We start from the raw sequence: 18766 nt of genomic DNA, 5'->3' as shown, positions 1-18766 counted from the left end.
GCAGATTTCCGGCGTAAAGGACACGCCCCACAGCGATGGTGTCGTCGAAGCTTCCCATGGCGGAACCCTCCCGGTTCCGGCCTCCAGACGCCACAGGCCCCACGGTGGGCGCCAACTGTCGTTGCCTAATCGACGGTACCCCGGAGGAGGGATCCTCACGAGGGGGAGAAGAAGTAGGGGCCATAGGGCGGAGTGCTCTCGGGACGGTGGTACGCGATTTACCCAGCTTCGGAACACCTGCACGATGACAGGGCCTACTGCTGCTTGTCTGGAATTATCTGGGCGCTTTCGCGTTGTTACCAAGAGTTGTGGTTGTGCCTCTAGGGCTCCCGAGATCCGGCTTATATAGGCGCACGGATCTAGGGTTTACATGGAGAGTCCTAGCCGGAATACAAGTTACCTAACTACGGTACAATATCTTGCCGTGTACGTCAAGGATCCGCCTTCATTCTAGGCCGTGCTGGATCCGGATACTTTATGGGCCTCCACGGATCCGGCCTCCTTCGTAGGTCGGTTGAGATCCGGCTTCCTGTTCCTGGGCTGGACTTCATCCTTCATGATCTACAGCAACTGGGCCGCCCGATGGGCCACATGCCTCACCACCAACTATGGGCCACCTGGGCTTGCCGGATCTAGGCCATGCCGTTGATATACCCATAAAATATACCCACAACAGGTTAACTTCCTTCTTCCACAGTGGGTCTAATTGGGGAAGCTCATATTCCTCGGGATTTAGGGCCAGCGGAAAATCTGGCAATGGAGGTGGCGGTGTGATGATCCGGCTGGTTCCAGTGTTTGAAGTTCTGAATTTGAAAAACGTTTAATGATCAGTATTTACTTCATTGAAGATTAATAGTAATTGACAGCCCTTCTAGAACATATAATTATTACCTTCCTTGAGTGTACAGGTGCTGGTTGTTCTGGAGCTTGCTTAATGTATCTTTTGGGATTCTGTCCAAAAGATATTTGGTTGTTCCAAAAGGGATTGAGATCCTGCAACGTTACATGCACTAAGGTCAGTCTCATTTTAATTTCGAGCAAACTTATGCAAGTGATTTTGGACTATTACACCAGGCAACAACAGCTTTCAAATGACAAAGACTCTTCGGTATTATTTCCTTGTTATGCCAATTTTTTCATACTAGATCTAGAAATTGCCAAATGACACAGTACTAGTAGATTTTTAACAAGTTAATCAAGTTCTAAAGAAGGCTTAAAGTTTGTCAAATGACCTTGATGTCGGAGGAGTTGAATGGAAGGCCTCTGAAGCCCTTTCACTCTCTTTCAAAAACTCCTCTGATGCTTGTAGTGAGGATATTGCCATCTCGTGAGATTTTTCGGTGTCTCCCTCATCAAGAATCAACCCATGGAAATAGTATGCAGCAGCCTGGCAAATATAGAAAGAAAAATATCACCTGTTTAAATCCCTCTAGAAGGAAAAGTAAAGAAATCTACATACTGTCTATCGACATGTCGAAGAGAGTGTATGATCTGGTCCAGACTTCAATTTAAATTGGATATGGGTGGTTGCATCCAAATACTTATGTTTCAATTCAAGACATGTAACATATTTGCAATTTTCAAATCAAAATAATTAACATTTTCGAAATTATGAGAAAATAGTTTCTTTTGCGAATGGTGAGAAAATAATGTTAAGCTGGTCTGCACACCTTTGCTTCAGCATACTTCCACTTTACAAATAGTGTGTGCTTTTTCGCCCATCCATCTGACAAAGGAAGCTCTGGTATGCTATCCTTAATCTGTAGAACAATAATTTGTCGATTCAAGTGCAATAAGTTTTTGGAATAGCTTTTTAAAGAAAAAATGAAATGATGTAGTATGATGGAAAAGAACAGGCCCACATGCTCATAGGCCCTTCAAAATAGGTCTCAAAGAAAAAAGATGTACCTGTTGCCAATATTTGACCAGCTCACAAGCTAAACGCCGTTTTACTGCTAAAGTAGCCTTTGGATTATCAATTGCCAATCCAAGTTGCATATCAACTCCCTGTAGGATTTGAAGATGATAGGTCACTCAACATTCCAAGAACTGAATTGAGCTAGTTCAGGTTTGGTCCTTTTGGAGGAGGTTATGAACTTATGAAGTAATCTATTTTGTAAAGAGGGCCTTATTTTTCACAAAAAAATGTTTTGTTACATATTGAAGAGTACCTGGCCAAGTCCTTGCAAGCTAAGTGCTTTTAGATTTCCTTCTGCTAGATCAACTGGGAGTGCCCTTCTGAAATTAACATAAAAAATAAAACTCAGTAGATGTCATTGCGAGTTGGGCTCTTTGAGATTTATAAACTGATATCACCAAGTATGAAACCTTTTCTCGGGTGGCATCTGCAGAAGTACTTGATTAACTGCACAATCCAAGAACCCAGCTGCTTTCAAGAAAACATCGACAGTGGCTCGCCTGCTCTCTGCACCGGATATATGTGTATTGTGTTGTTAGCGCTTATCACAATGCAATAGATCATGAAAATTAACAATATTCATAATCCAAGATGTAAGTACGAATCACGAACCTTCACATACTCTCGGCCCATAGCCGTCAGCCCGTCACTGTATGACCTAGGAAGAATCAGAGAGTTGGCCTGCAGGAAGCACACCATGGCCATCAGGTGCAGCACAGACAACACCTCGACACCTCGTACCAAGCATTTGCCATGGATGTCTCCTGCAATCAAACCATGATTTAACTTTGAGAATCTTTACCCCAGCCTCATCTTTGAACATGGATGGACCACAGAATTGCCTCAGCATCATCTTCTTGGTTAGACCAAACAAACTGCACTTTGTTTCTCAGCTCACTGCCTGCAACATCAGGCATGATAAGACAAATAAATCAGTCCACAACACTATCATAGCAACAACAAAAACCAGTATAGGATAAGATGATCACTTTCTTTCACCAGTCCTAGAAGAACTGGCAGATACTCTTCCAAAGTCTGGAGAAGATTAGCAGTGCTAGACCCTCCTGAAACCAACCAAAGGCTAGAGATCAAAACAAAACATTCTCATATTTCACATAGCAGCCAAGCTGAATACACCCCTACACACCGTGCCGTGTCGACGCAGCCTTTCGCCTCGGCTTCAGAGCTGTCGCTGATTCCTGCATTGCCATTTCCACAACCCTTGCTCTTAGAGCTGACAGCCTCTCCACCGTGCTCTTGTCCAGGTGATCACCCAGATACTGCGAGAAGTCTACGGTCCTCGGAACCCGGAGCCCCGGGAGGAAGACGACCACCTCACCAACGCCTTTTGGCCTCCCCTGGCGTCCAACGCCCGGATCCCTCGATGCCCCACAACCCATGGATGGGTCTGCAAGAATGGATTTGTCGGAAAGCCGGTGCGGTACTTGGATGCTGTGGCCTGGCTGTGAAGACTGAATGACAAAGGAAGAAGTTTATCGTAAGGAACTCGTGGAGTGAAACCAAAGTTCAGTAATGAGTGTTTGAAGACATTGACGACCAAGAGGCGAAGTGGCAGTGAAGCAAAGCCTGAAGATCAGAGAAGAAGCACACGCCGATACAACAAGTTCAAAAGCAGCGGAAAGATCCTTACCTTTGTTCCTACTTTACGGTGACCTTTTGGGTTTTGCTCAGCGACTACACTAATCTGAACCAGAACATATGCACCTTTACCCCTGCCTGTTCTCTCTGAGCAACATAAAGAAGGAGAGTGCAACTTGAGCTGGATGGAAGGCCAAGTTGGCAATCCTTTGTGGAAAAGATAACACATATGGTGGGAAATAATGTCAAGTGGGGTATTCTGAAAACTAAAAAGTGTCATGTGCCTAGTGCTGCTGCTGGAAAAGCAGTGCTGCATCGCCTGATGCATGGAACTTGGCCACTTGATGCCTCTAGTTCAGTCTTGAAGCAATGGAAGGGTGCGCCGAGACTTCCGTTGCAAAAAAAAAAAAAAAAACGAAAAACTGCCTGGCGACGAGCTAAAAATTCAGAGAAAAATTAGAGCTACGTACCTCAACCTTTGTGAAGATGTCACATGCGGCGCTTCTCCCAGCAAAGATACACTTCTAGGAGGAATATCTTAGGAGATATTGGATTTGATTTGACGGGGAAGAACACTAGACTGGGAGGGGATTAAGGCCCTCTTGGTCTTGGGAGGTGATGAGCTGAAGGAAGAAGTCGAGGGCAATGAGTTGTTAAATGATGACGTGTCTATTTAAACTCTACGCGCTTGGTGATGTGTGGGCGCAACTGGCTTGGCACGCCGCAATGAATAGGCGGCCACCTCGTCCTCGACTCATTCATGCCAATACGGAGCCATCGACACAGAAGTGGTTTCGGAAATATATTTCCCCAATTCGCAAAAAGAGATATATTTCCCCAGATACAGCGTTTGCCAACACCGAGAAAATGTCCATAGTCTTTTTGGAAAAGGCAAACGCTGTGCTGAAATGGTGGTTACTAATTTATAGTTTCGGTTTTGCTGATTCTCACTCGATTGGGAATTAGCTTAATTCTCGGTTAACTCTTAGCTAGTCACAGATTTGCTCCGTGATTCATGCTAGTGCCAGTTACAACATATATTTTTTTAAAATTGCATGTGAGGTCGCAACTGAAAAAGTCTGAACCGTTAAATCGATTCGTAAGTCATGTTATTTATAAGTTGTAACATAGGTTCCGCTGACCGTCAAATTGCTTTGTGATTCGTGTAAATCATAAGCTGCAACTAACATCACCACCTTTCTTTTCCACTTTCAACTTTTTGGTTTCATCCATATTTGTTGGCGTGTCTCTATCTACATCTTCATCTAGTGGCTGCCATAGTTGAACGGCAGTATCAGAGATCGAGTGCGCTAGCTAGATTTAGCATTGGTGCTAGCGAAACTAAACAGATACTGCAAGGGGTGAGGGCATCTCCAACCGGGCGACCCAAACGGACGCGCTGGGCCGTCCGTTTTGGGCCGTTTGGATCGCCGCCCGGACACGCGGATAGCGCCCCGCGTCCGCGTGTCCGTTTGGGTCGCGCGCTGCGCCCAACGCGCGGACGCATCGCAAATTGGAGAAACACGAAAACAAAATGAAAATGGCAAATTTAAACGATATTTGATTAAACATATGCCCTATTTTGGGCAAATTTAGTACATAGCCCTATTTTGGGCAAATAAAACTAACAAAAGAAGCCCCTATATGGGCTTTTAAATTTAAACTAAAATATAAACAGAAAATAAAAAACCCTCTAGGGTTTGGTCGGCGGCGCGGTGGCCGCCGGTGCGCCGCCTAGCCCCTGTGGGCGTCGTTGGCGACGTCGTCGAGGTCCCCGGGCGGCGAGCTGTTGTGGCTCGACCGCGCCGGGGACTCCGGCCAGGGAGACCATAGGGCCTCCTCCCACGGCGAGTGGGGGTCCGGAGCCACCCGCGCCGCCACCCGCGCCGCCCCGGAGGCGCTGCGCCTCTCACCGCCGGCGGCCCCTGTCCTCTGGCGCCGCCTCCTCCGGGGCCGGCGGCACCTCTCCTCTGGCGGCGCCGCTGCTCGTCGGCGCGGCGCTGGCCTCCTCCCGCCGCGCCGCCTCCTCCTCCTCCTCCCGTCGCGCCCGGAGGGCACAGGCGTAGAGCTCCCAGCCCTCCGCGTCCTCCACCTCCCGCCGCGCCGCCTCCTCCATTTCGGAGGTGCGAATGGCCGCATGGAGTTGCGGCCATTTCGCCTCCTCCTCCGCCGCCGAGATGATGAGGGCGGCGCGGAGGTCCGGGTCCTCCTCCGAGGACTCGGGCTTGGGCTCGAGCAGCAGCGGCGGCGGTTGCGGTAATGCCGCGCCGCCGCGGGCGGCCTCTCCGATGTGGAGGCCGCCTCGGTTTCCGCACGATGGTCGCAGCGCCGGCGGACGACGCCGGCTGCTGCTCGCCTCGTCGTCGTTGGCTCCGGCGAAAACCCGCTTCGGGGCCATGGCGGCGGTTTCGCTGCGGGAGTGGAGTGGGGACTGGAGTGGAGGGCCAGATCCCCTCCAGTCCCCATTTAATAGACTCCCCTGGTGTTGATTGCCAAAACCCACCGGCGGGCAGCGGCCTGTCAACACGGTAGAGCCGGGGAGAGCCTAGAGCTGCGGCTGGCTGAGACCCCTCCGAGCGACGGCCCGCAATGCTCTTCTGGTCACACGCGGCGATGCGAAGTGCAAGGGCGTGCCACCTGACCTATACCTGGTCAGGAAGGTGATGGGGATGCCTCGCTTAGTTTCCTGCATGGCATACACGTAAACATTAAATACGAGCCTCGATCGGCTCTCAGGTTATCCTGTGAATCGGCTCAAAGAGCCGATCCACCCATGATTCGTACGGGGTGCACGAATACTTGGTGATCCTGCTTGATCAAGATATAGCTAATGAGATCTACGACGATTTAGGGTTTTCACCGCATAATCGGATCATCCTACTCCAGGTTGGGCCTCGCGGCCACGCACGGTGCTCATAAGCCGATCCTAAACAAGGCCTGAAAACCAACAATGAAGTTGATTCTTGGAACATCCTGTTTAGGACCTGCGAACGCCACCCTACGTGCCACTGGATCCTCCCCCCCTTTGTAAGGCCTAACTATTGCAGATATTAAACTAATCCTTGCATAGCAAGAAGCAATCGTAACGGATCAGATCTACTAAATAATGAACAAGCAGGGTGCCGCCCCCACGCCTGAGATAGGCGTGAGGGCGGCTAGACATGCAAGGGTTGCACTACGTAAGCATGTTTATACGAAGAACAATGCTAACCCTAACACATCTATGATAACTACGTTGCCCGCCATCAAAGACGCTTCAGTACGGGCAACGCATGAACAACGTGGAGCTTGTGCTGCCTAGATCGCAAGATGCGATCTAGGCAGCATGTCGCTTACCTGATTGAAACCCTCGAGACGAAGGAGTTGGCGATGCGCCGAGATTGGTTTGTTTTGGGGTGAACGTTGTGTTGTCGTTTATTCCATAAACCCTAGATACATATTTATAGTCCAGCGGACTTTCTAACGTGAGAATATCCCACCGTGCACGATACAAACTCTAACTTTCGATCTAAGATATAATCTACTATAATTAAAGATACACAGGCAATCTAGCCCAAATTCTTCGTGTAAGGCCGCTTCAGAGATCTTCCACGTGTAGCCTTCCAAACCCATCTCTCGTATGGCCCACCTCTGGATTTGTCCAAAATCTGGTGATAACACATGCCCCCCTGGTTTTGGAAATAAATTTTCCAAAATCATTATGCTTTCCTTCGTCGGGTCATGTCGTGGCAGAGCAGAGCTGTTGCAGTATCCGTTATCATTATGCCCCGTCTTCTCAGCTTCTCTGCAAAATTCGATAGCTCTGGCGTCATCTCCTTGGAAACTGTAATGACAATAAATTTCCACCAGGCTCCTCATTATTTAACTGTGCCGATCGATTAGCTTTCCTCATCCCCTTCCTCTGTTCCAACCATCGGCACCCAAAAAACCCTCTCCTCCTTCAGCTATGTCTTCCTCTTCCTCCTCCTTCTCAAACCTCTTCCCCCCATTCTCGCCGAAGAAGAACGAGGACAAGCCTGATTCCGAGGTGAACCCCCTCTCCTCCAATAATGAGAAGAAAGAAGGAGAAGTAACGAAGGTCAAGACCTTCCCCTCCGCCAAGCTCCCGCCGAGGAAGCGCTCCCGCATGTGGGCGGACAGCGAGGATGAAGATGACGACGAAGAAGAAGAAGAGGAGGAGGAAGATGAATCTTCCTCTTCCGCCGGGTACCCGCCAACCAAGCGCTTCCGCTCCTGGGCGGACAGCGAGGACGATGATGATGACGAGGAGGAAGAGGCTCCGGCCACGGGCTGGGGTAGCAGCGACGAGGAGCTCCCTGGGAGCAGCGCCGACGACATCGACGGCGGTGACGACGAGGACAGCGACGACTAGTAGAATAGGACTAGTAGTAGCAGTGCGCTAGGCACTAGATCCCTCTTTTGAGAGCCATCGGCTCTTTCTTGTAAAGCCGCTCCTCTGAATTAATGAAATTGTTCTTTTTGATTCATCCTTCCATTGCCCCAATTTCATTCCTTCCGCCTGTCATGTCAAGACCGATAGCAATGTATCGGATTTTTTCTCTTTTGGACGCCCATGAAGCCGGACTCTCATGTCGATTAGCCCGTAGGCCAAGAACTTCTCAATTTCAGGCTGCGATTTGGTATCTGACCATAATTTTCCGCAATTCCTTAGCCGATGACTACCCATCGGCTATTTTGAGAATCTAGGATGGTCCAAAATCTGCAAAAGCCGACGGCCTCCTTTCCTGACTCCTCTCCATAGCTTCAGCAATCTTCTTCCACGAACGGAACTGCTTCCAGAGAGGATCACAATGCAGGATCAACCGATGCAACCATGTAGTCCGTTGCCCCCCGAGCCTTCATCAAGGCGAGAACAGTAGTGAGCCAATCACATGTGCCACCATCAGTCTCCGAATGGTAATGCATAAACAGCCGATTCTATCAAAATCGGCTCCCCAGAAAATTTTTTAAGGCGGGCTGCCCCCCGAACCTTAATCAAGGCAAGAATACCGGCAAGGATGCACAAATCGCTGATCAGCTTTCTTTACTGAACGTCGACATTGATGTAAACCTTGAGCACATAGCCAGTAGGTCTTGGTCTTGTGTAACTATACTAAAGTCGATGGCTGCGCATCGGCTTTGCTTCTTGCGAAATTTTTTTTTTATTTGGCCTATTTTTCCTTAATCGGCCCCCAATGTTCCACTGCACGCATGTCTGCATGTGCCTATCTGCACACGTTCATCTGATTATATGCCCCCCGAGCCGAATCTGCCAAATGACTGCAGATATCGGCTTTCTTGGTTAGTTAGGGCACTGCACTTGCACGTCGGCTCCGCAAAGATTCATGCTGACTTGCATCTGCCGACGTGGCCGCTGCCCAGTAGATCGTTGCTGACCACAAACAGAATATGTGCAGAAGATAATTTTGGCCGATTGCTGAAATCGGCCTCCACATTGCTTGTTCGATGAAGGTTTTGTAATGTCCCTCCATAAATTTTTTGGGGGCCGATCACAAGGATCAGCCTCGCACGGTTTGCTCATTGGTTTAATCTTGCTACTCAGTTAGGCTGGATAAAACCAACCCAACCTCTGACTTGATGCGCCTGCTGTCGTCCACCTTGAGTGCATCGTATAATCGTGGAGCACTAAGCTCTGTCGGCAAGACAAGCACCATGTTTGTGCCAGCCGATGTGTCATCATCGGCTTTCTTCTGCTTGGGACGCCACTCCATTCTCTGGGGACGACCTTCTTCATTCAGGGCTCGCTGAACCTTTGCAGCCAGATCAGGCCGTGCCTTCCTTAGCGTGTGCAGGTATAACCTTTCGGCTTCCTCCAGGCCGCGCAACCGCTGGACCCTGCGTTTTTGTGAACGGCTGAGTCCGTCAGGGCACCACCTTGGACGGTGGTACCTGTCTTCTTCTTCTGGTCCCTCGTCTTCTGAATCCTCAAGATCTGCCCAACGAGGTGACTCAGCGCGTTTGCTCTGTGGCGGGAGTGGCCCTAAGCGCCTGAACACAGACACGTTAGCTGCCTCCTTCTTCTTCTTGTTGCATTCTGGGCAATTGCCGATTGTGGGCAATCGGCTCATTCCTGAATCCCAGCAGTGTCTGAAGAAAGGGCAGTCCCAGTGTCTAGCGTTGTCATCCTGCTCCCTTGATGTGTCCGTGGCACGGCGCTCGTGCTCCTCCTCATCGTGATCCTGCCGACGATGTCTTCTGGCTTCTCTAGCCAGACGATCTCCTTCATCATCATAGTTGGACCGTCGGCGTTGGTCATACTGACTCACATATTTGTTGAGGAGGTGATCAGAGAGAGGTCGTTGATATCTTATATTCTTCACTTCTCCCTCTGTGACGTAGCGCTTGCCATCATGATAGAGCCGATCGCGTGGAGCGGCCTCCTCTGTGTCCTTGCTATGAGAGCAGCTGCCCTCATCTCCATCTTTGCCAGAGTGGTTCCCAGGTCCTACCATGTTGATGCTGAACGTGGGACCTGGCTGGCAACCCTCGGGGTAGATGACTTCTACCATATTAACGGCGGGGAAGGGCTGGGTGTCTACCTTCATGGCGTACTGGTTGAAAATTAAACGCCCCTTCTCTATCGCCGCTTGGATGTGCTGACGCCACACCCTGCAGTCGTTGGTGGCATGGGAGAGCGAGTTGTGGAACTTGCAGTACGGCTTTCCGTTTAGCTCTTGCGCCGTGGGGAACTTGAGACCTTCAGGAATCGTCAACTGTTTCTCCTTGAGCAGGAGGTCGAAGATTTGTTCAGTCTTGGTCACGTCAAAATCAAATCCCCTGGGCGGGCCTGGTGGCTTTACCCATTTGCAAGACACGGGGGTTCCTCCCCGAGTCCATTCAGCAACTGCTACTTCTTGGTCTCCCGCAGGCACTTCACCTTCCTCTGTATCGACCATGACTACTGCACGCTTGAATTTGTCTTGGTACAGGTCTGGGTGGCGCTGTTCATATGCTGATAGTTTCTGAACCATGTGCGCCAGCGAGGGATAATCTGCTTGGGAGGCCATGTCCTTGAGCTGTGTTGCAAGGCCAGCTACTGCCAACTCGACTGCTTCCTTTTCAGTTATACGAACCGAATAACATCGGTTCCTAAGATTCCTGAAGCGCTGGATGTACTCTGTCACCGTTTCTCCGCGCTTCTGACGTAGTTGTGCTAGATCGGCAATGCTAGACTCGGAAGCTTCTGAATGATATTGCATATGGAACTGTTCTTCCAGTTGCTTCCAAGACTGGATGGAGTTTGCTGGCAAAGAGGTGTACCATCCAAAAGCCGATCCCGTGAGGGACTGTGAAAAGAGCCTCACGCGTAGCTGATCCGACACTGAAGCCGGTCCTAGTTGCGCCAAATATCGGCCGATGTGCTCGATGGAGCTGGAGCCATCCGATCCACTGAATTTGGAGAAGTCAGGGAGCCGATATTTAGGTGGCAGCGGGATCATCTCGTACTCGTCGGGGTACGGCTTGGAATAGCCGATTGCCCTTCTTTTCGGCACCATGCCAAACTGGTCTCTTAGTATGGTACTGATCTGATCCGCTGTGCTGGCTGCAGGAATTGCACTCTGAAGATTCGCCGGGGTGGCGTACTTAGCCAGCCATGTTTGCTTTTCCAGCTCTGAGCCAACTGCAGGAGCTGGACTCGGGAGTTTCGTCGGGGTGGCGTACTTAGTTAGCCACGTCTGCTTCTCAAGCTCTGTTGCTGACGTTTCTCCTGTTTTCGCCGGAGTCCCTGATGTTGTGGCCTGGTTTGAGAGTGCCCAGTTGCCACAATCTGGCACATACGTGCACGCGTATCCTTGAGGTATCTCCTTAGGCGCCTCAGTCAAGAACTGGTAGTCACTAGGGTCACCACCAATCTTGTATACGACGAATGCCGGTGTAGCCGGCACTTCAGCTGGTGCTGCCAACGCATATGGCAGCGGTGGACGGGACTGGAGTGGCAACTCTCCTTGATGCGTCCCGAGAGCTGGTCCTGACGGCGAGTACTGGTGGCTCATGATCTCCTGGATCACGCGCAGAGCGAGACGCTCCAACACGTTGACCAAGTTTTCAGAGTGGCGGTGTAGCGAGTGAGCCACCAAGTAGTTCATCTCCTGCCGCAGGCCCCTGGTGCGTTCCTCCGACGGGGCAGAGAGATCTATCCCATCGAGTGCACCTTGTGGTGAGAATCCCTTCCATCTGATGCCATGGGTACGGGTTCTCTGAAAAGAGCCGATGAGGTCGGCTTCGAGGGTGACCTTGATCTCGTCATATCTCTTCTTGAGGTCAGCAGGTAACTCCTCGTAGGTGACTGGCGTGCCGTCCGCCGCCATCTCAGATGTAGATGGCGATGTGGTTGATGTAGACGATTGTCCCACCGGGCGTGCCAGAATGTGTTGATTGCCAAAACCCACCGGCGGGCAGCGGCCTGTCAACACGGTAGAGCCGGGGAGAGCCTAGAGCTGCGGCTGGCTGAGACCCCTCCGAGCGACGGCCCGCAATGCTCTTCTGGTCACACGCGGCGATGCGAAGTGCAAGGGCGTGCCACCTGACCTATACCTGGTCAGGAAGGTGATGGGGATGCCTCGCTTAGTTTCCTGCATGGCATACACGTAAACATTAAATACGAGCCTCGATCGGCTCTCGGAGTTATCTGTGAATCGGCTCAAAGAGCCGATCCACCCATGATTCGTACGGGGTGCACGAATACTTGGTGATCCTGCTTGATCAAGATATAGCTAATGAGATCTACGACGATTTAGGGTTTTCACCGCATAATCGGATCATCCTACTCCAGGTTGGGCCTCGCGGCCACGCACGGTGCTCATAAGCCGATCCTAAACAAGGCCTGAAAACCAACAATGAAGTTGATTCTTGGAACATCCTGTTTAGGACCTGTGAACGCCACCCTACGTGCCACTGGATCCTCCCCCCCTTTGTAAGGCCTAACTATTGCAGATATTAAACTAATCCTTGCATAGCAAGGAGCAATCGTAACGGATCAGATCTACTAAATAATGAACAAGCAGGGTGCCGCCCCCACGCCTGAGATAGGCGTGAGGGCGGCTAGACATGCAAGGGTTGCACTACGTAAGCATGTTTATACGAAGAACAATGCTAACCCTAACACATCTATGATAACTACGTTGCCCGCCATCAAAGACGCTTCAGTACGGGCAACGCATGAACAACGTGGAGCTTGTGCTGCCTAGATCGCAAGATGCGATCTAGGCAGCATGTCGCTTACCTGATTGAAACCCTCGAGACGAAGGAGTTGGCGATGCGCCGAGATTGGTTTATTTTGGGGTGAACGTTGTGTTGTCGTTTATTCCATAAACCCTAGATACATATTTATAGTCCAGCGGACTTTCTAACGTGAGAATATCCCACCGTGCACGATACAAACTCTAACTTTCGATCTAAGATATAATCTACTATAATTAAAGATACACAGGCAATCTAGCCCAAATTCTTCGTGTAAGGCCGCTTCAGAGATCTTCCACGTGTAGCCTTCCAAACCCATCTCTCGTACGGCCCACCTCTGGATTTGTCCAAAATCTGGTGATAACACCTGGTCACCGACGGGTGGGCCCAAGGGAGACGAGGCGACCAGCGCGCGGACGCGAGCGGACGGCGCGTGCCATCCGCGGCCACGCAAACCTAGCCCAGATTTGGGCCGGGTTTGCGTCGTTCCGGACGCCGCGGCCGTCCGCTTTTGCGTTGCGTCCCCGCGTTGGGCCGGGTTTTTGTCCGTTTCGACCCATCCGGACGCGCGGGCGCGGGATGGGTCGCCCGGTTGGAGATGCCCTGAGAGCAGGCACGGCACGAAGTCCACATTCCTCTCCCCCCAAAGCGATCTTTCTTGACTCGGGAAGAAGAGAAAATTAAGGAATCGATCCTCCATTCCCAAAAGATCACGCACGCACGCACGATGATCTGATTGGAGCTCTTCGCTTTCAGCTCATGGAGGGAGGAGGGTCCCTGCAACCACCAAATCTGCTGGAACGGAGCGCAAAAATGGAGCATGTCCCTTTCACCGATTAGGTAGCGGTGTTGCCGATCGATAGGGCCGGCAGATTTTGATTAGATCCGATGGGCAGGTTAGTTCCTATTTTGGGAGTTGGAGTGGGTAGGCCGGAAGTGTTTTGCCATAGCGTTTAGTAGATTCTACTGGCTGATTCATGATCCATCTCAATTCATAAGGCTCTAAATGATGATTTTGGATAAGTAACCTTGTCTTGGGAGGAGGTATTTCGATCATCCACATATCCGAGTTCTTTGCACTATGGAGCAAGATTCAAGCAATTCATCCATCGGACCACTTCAGAGACACAATTGTTTGGAAGCACACGAGGGATGGAAGATACTCCTCCTCGGCCTATTTGATACAATTTGAGGCACCTAGCAACTTCTTTATGAAGCCGGCAGTTTAGGATAATCGGGCACTTCCAAAATGAAAATTTTCTCGCTTGGTTGATTCTTGAAAATCGTGTTTGGACGGCGGATAGGCTTACACGTTGAGTCCGTGTTTGGACAACAGATAGGCTTACACGTCGAGGTTGGCCAAACTGAGGCATTTGCCAACTTTGCAAGCGCGGGCTGAAGACCGTGGCGCACATAATGTTCAAATGTCAGTGTTCTATCCGAGTTTGGAAGGGCGTCAAGGAGTGGCTCAACCTACTTCAAATGGACACCTCCCTTTGGAGTAATTTTGCATCGATCAAGGAATGGTAATGCTCGCTTGTGGGAGTGATGGGGGTGAGAAGGAAAGGACTCTCTACTTTGCTTTTGCTCGTGGCTTGGGGGATTTGGAATGAGCGAAATGCCCGAGTATTCAAGAACTACGCTTCGATGCCCTCTATTGTCATTGCGGCCATTAAGCGACACGCCTATCTTTGGGTGGCCACGGGGGCAAAACGTTTGAGTGCTATTATGTCACGAGAGTATGCTTTTGTGCCATAGTCTTCTAGCCTTCTTGGTTATTTCGGCTAATTTATAACCTTAATAACTTCTTAATCAATGAAATACGCAAAGTTGTCGCCTTTGATTTTTTAAAAATAAATCAGTGATGCTGCCTAAGAACATTCCTAACCAATCCCCTAAAAACTTTAGATGAGCAAATGAAAAAGAGGTTAATCGCACCTAACCAATCTCTTAAATCTTTGTAGGAGCAAATATTTACTAGTGTAAGTTACTCCAACGCCCAACTCTCATATTTTTTACTCATCTCTGATGTCACTTCTTAAGAACTTCTCTTTCCTTTTATCCTGTTCGCTGTCGCCGAAACACATGCCGTAGGCCGTTGGCCGCCTAGAAAATGGAACCCCCAACGCCCTTGCAACTTTTTTTTTCTTTTTTTCGAAATGGGAGAAATATCGTCCCAGCTTCTGCATCCAAGGGATGCGCACGGCTTTTTTATTAGATTATTCACAACATCTTACAAGAGCAATACAAAAGATCAAAACTCGAAGCCACCTCGCTAAACCTACAGAGGGATGAAGTGGGTGACAATTCACCAACTCATAACATCCAAAAACGAAATGCCTTCTCAGGCCGTCCAATAGCAGATGAGAAGCACATCCAGTCAAGCAGACTCTCAGCATACGCTAACGCACACACCATAGAAGTTGCTACCGCCGTCTTCCTCGACTCCATCTCGAAGAGAGATCATCGCATTGACCATGTCAGGCCTGTCATCGATGCCGCCACGGCGCCAGACGACTCCACCACATTTCGGTGCCCTTGCAACTCTGGCGATCCATGTCGTCGAGGAGTTCATAAATCGTGTCGTTCATGCTCCCGCACTTTCTTGCGACCCCCACATCACTGTTACCCCCCCCCCCCCCCCTTGATCGATGTTGTTGCCTTCACCTGCGAGTTCCCTTGTTCGCAAGACAAGTCTGCAACAAGTCCAGAACACAAGGACGACTATGACGCACCGCTCGGAGACGGGGACGTGGACGTGGACGGGCACAACAGCTCGTGCAGTCGTGCCACCAACTCCTTCTCCCAGCGCTGCAGTTGCATCCCGACGCCTGCCGCTACGCATACGTGCTCGCCACCCGGGGAACAACCTTTCCTCTTCTGCATTTCAGTTCGGATAGTTTGACACTACATGTAAAGGATAAGCATTTACCGTCGTGCATTCAAGAGCACACCGAAGATCACACACTGATTAGCATTTCCGTTGATGCTGACGATGAGGATGATGAGAAGCGTCATAAGAGGCCAAAAAGGCGAAATATTGTAACTGGGAGGAAGAAAAGATGGGGCATTGGCGCCCCATAGGATGAGCTAGTTGCTACGAGTGAGACCAAGAAAGCATTGATGGCCGAACACAAGGAAGACAATTAAGCAAGGTGGAATGAGATCAAAACATTGGAGGACGAGAAATGAGGTCCAAGTTGGCGGCCAAGTAGAGGAAGACGAGGGTGGAGGAGCGTAGGTTTGCACTCGGGAGGAAAAGTTGGCAAAATAGAAGAAGGCTAAAGAGCGCATGCTCTAATGTCCATGGATCCAAACACGATGGATACCACAACAAGGATCTATTATGAGTGCACTTGTCAAGAGATCCCAGACCATTATGGTGGTGGTGGTGGTGGTTGTTGTCGCGTCCTTTTTTTGCGAAAATTCCGTCAATCTATTAATAATCGTCAATAGGTGTACAAATAGATATAAAATAATAAAAATTACAAGTAGGTCCTTGGACCACCTAGCGACGACTACATACACTGATGTGAGCTGAAGGTGCGCTGCCGTCCTCGCCCTTCCATCACTAGAGCCGGGCAAAACTTGTCGTAGTAGAAAAATGGGAAGTTGTTGTGCTAAGGCCCCAAAGACCCAGCACACTAGAGCATCAACCGTCGTCAAAGATGACAACCTAGATAGGAAGAGACTGACATGAAACTACACCAACATACATGAAAACAGGCCGGATATCAGGGGATCTGTTGGGCACACGACTCTACGCACCCTCCGTCGATGCTAGACGCACCTTCGGAGAGAGGATAGAGCGGGATGACCTTGTTATGATTTCAGGGTGTAGTTGCCGCCTCACCTTCTTGAAGAAGACGCTAAAAACAATCTAACAAAAGAAGTAAACCCTCCCACCAACAAGAGTGGTGATGGTGCCTCGCGGTGGACATGGATGTGCTAATGATTTTGATGATGGTTTTCTTGTTGGTGACAAGCAGGAAAGTGGTTGAGTTCCATCGGAGTTGATGTTATCGGTAGATGTGATGGTTTTCGGAGATGCTCTACCCATCTTGATTGGTGTGTTCCTTTTTTATGAACTTGATCAATGTGGTGACCCTCGAATGAATTATATGCACGTTTTTATTTGAAATGTTCAATTTGATGAGCTATATGTTTGTCTACTGGACAAAAGCTAATTAAAAGAACTGCTGGAAAAAAAATATAAGGAGTTGAATATGAGAAATCGGTTAGAAACGACCACCTTTTAACTCTTCAAATTGTAAGGGCTCATTTGATTTATAGGGTTTATATAGGAGTTGTGTAGGATTTGGACACTACAGAAGATTTCCTATACAAGTTGTTTGATTTATAGGAACATGTCCCATAGAAAATATTCCCGTATAAATATATTGTACTGTAAATCCTATTAAAAAACATAAGATCATACCTCATGAAAAAATTCCTTTGCTACAATCAAAGATAACTCATCTTTCCATAATATTCAACTATGCATAGCATCTCAATCATATGTTTTTTTCTATTTCAGTCCTATGAATTAAATGAGATCTAAGGAGTTAAGGATGCTCGGTCGGATAAGGAATTAAGTTTGGGGGATTTTTCGATTCATATGATTTGTATATCAATTATGTAGGATTTAGATCTTATGAATTTTTTTTACTATACTAGTTGTTTGATTCATATAAACACATCCTATAGGAAAACTAATCATATAGAGATTTTGTAGTGCAAATCCTATAGAAAAAAAAGTTAGGTCAATATCTAATGAAAATTTCCTTGATACAATAAAAAAGAATTCATCTTTTCATAGAATTTAACTAGATATGACACCCCAATCCTACATTTTTCCAATTCCTATACTTTTCCTCCTATAAATAAATCAAAGAAACCCTCGTGGAGAGACGTATACCCGTGTTACTTTGCAGTGGACTTCTGACTTCCCTAGGTAGAAGTATATTATTTGAGCCGTGACATGTGCGTGCGTGAGATGTCGGCTGTCGCGGTAAAAGAAAGGAAAGTGCTGAGCGTCCCCCGGGGGATCAAATCCCTGATCCCCCGGGTCGCCAGCCGTTGGATGCGGACGGTAAGGACCGTTAGATCAGGTCAACGCTTCCCGCACGGGAAAAAGGGAGAAAACACACTCTCCGTCTCTCCCGATGCTCACGCTCACACACGAGTTTGCAAAAACAACAGCGATGTTGAGTTCGGTTTTCAGCACCGTAGCCCGCGCCGGCAGCACCCTCGCCCGAGCCAGCACCACCGCCGCTGACGTCGGCAGCACCGTCGCCGGAGCACGCAGCCCCGCACCACCGCCGTCCTCGTCGGCAGCACCATCGCCTGAGCCGGCACCACTGCCGCCCGCGCTGGCAGCACCACTGCGCCTCCCAAGCAGCATCGTCGTGCATCGTCGCTCCGGGCTCGTAGCATCACCGCCGGCTTGTGGTAGCACCGCTGCCTCGCCGGTATCCTTGAAGCACGACGACGCTCGGTTTGTAGCAGCCGCCGCCGCCATTTGTAGCAACCTCCGACGACACTTGTAGCAATATCTGCCGTCGCTAGTAGCAAATCGCCGCCGCCATCCGTTGCCGCCCCTGTAGCAGCCGCCGCCGCCATTTGTAGCAACCTCCGATGGCGCTTGTAGCAATATCTGCCGTCGCTAGTAGCAAATCACCGCCGCCATCTATGGCCGCCCCCTGTAGCAGCCGCCGCTGCCATTTGTAGCAGCTACCGGCAGCTACTGTAGCAGCCGCCACCGCCATTTGTAGCAAACTCCGCCACCACATGTAGCAGAGGCGGATGCCCTTGTAGCAGGCGCCGTGGATCTTTCTAACAGATGCCGACGCAGCTCGCAGAAGACGGCGGCGCCGCTTTCCATAGACACCGTTGCAGACGCCGACGCCAACGCTGCACGCGTCACCTGCCTCCGTCCCTCGCAGCTCCAGCAACCGCCGGTCGCAACATCCCGGCTGGAAAACTCCTCTGCCTCACCCAGCATCAACGACGTAGGAGGATGTGGTATTGGAACTCCTCGAAGTGGCG

General features: G+C 49.8%; 1 pseudogene; it reads right to left on the bottom strand.

Moving 5' to 3' along the window:
* Positions 1 to 243: 243 nt before the first annotated feature.
* LOC127307205 (uncharacterized) lies at positions 244 to 3925 on the bottom strand (annotated as a pseudogene).
* Between the last annotated feature and the right edge of the window lie 14841 nt (positions 3926 to 18766).

The sequence above is a fragment of the Lolium perenne genome, chromosome 6, assembly GCF_019359855.2.
Source record: "Lolium perenne isolate Kyuss_39 chromosome 6, Kyuss_2.0, whole genome shotgun sequence".
Taxonomy (NCBI): Eukaryota; Viridiplantae; Streptophyta; class Magnoliopsida; order Poales; family Poaceae; genus Lolium; species Lolium perenne.
The sequence above is the reverse complement of the archived record's forward strand: the minus strand, read 5'-3'. Positions and strand labels throughout refer to the sequence as shown.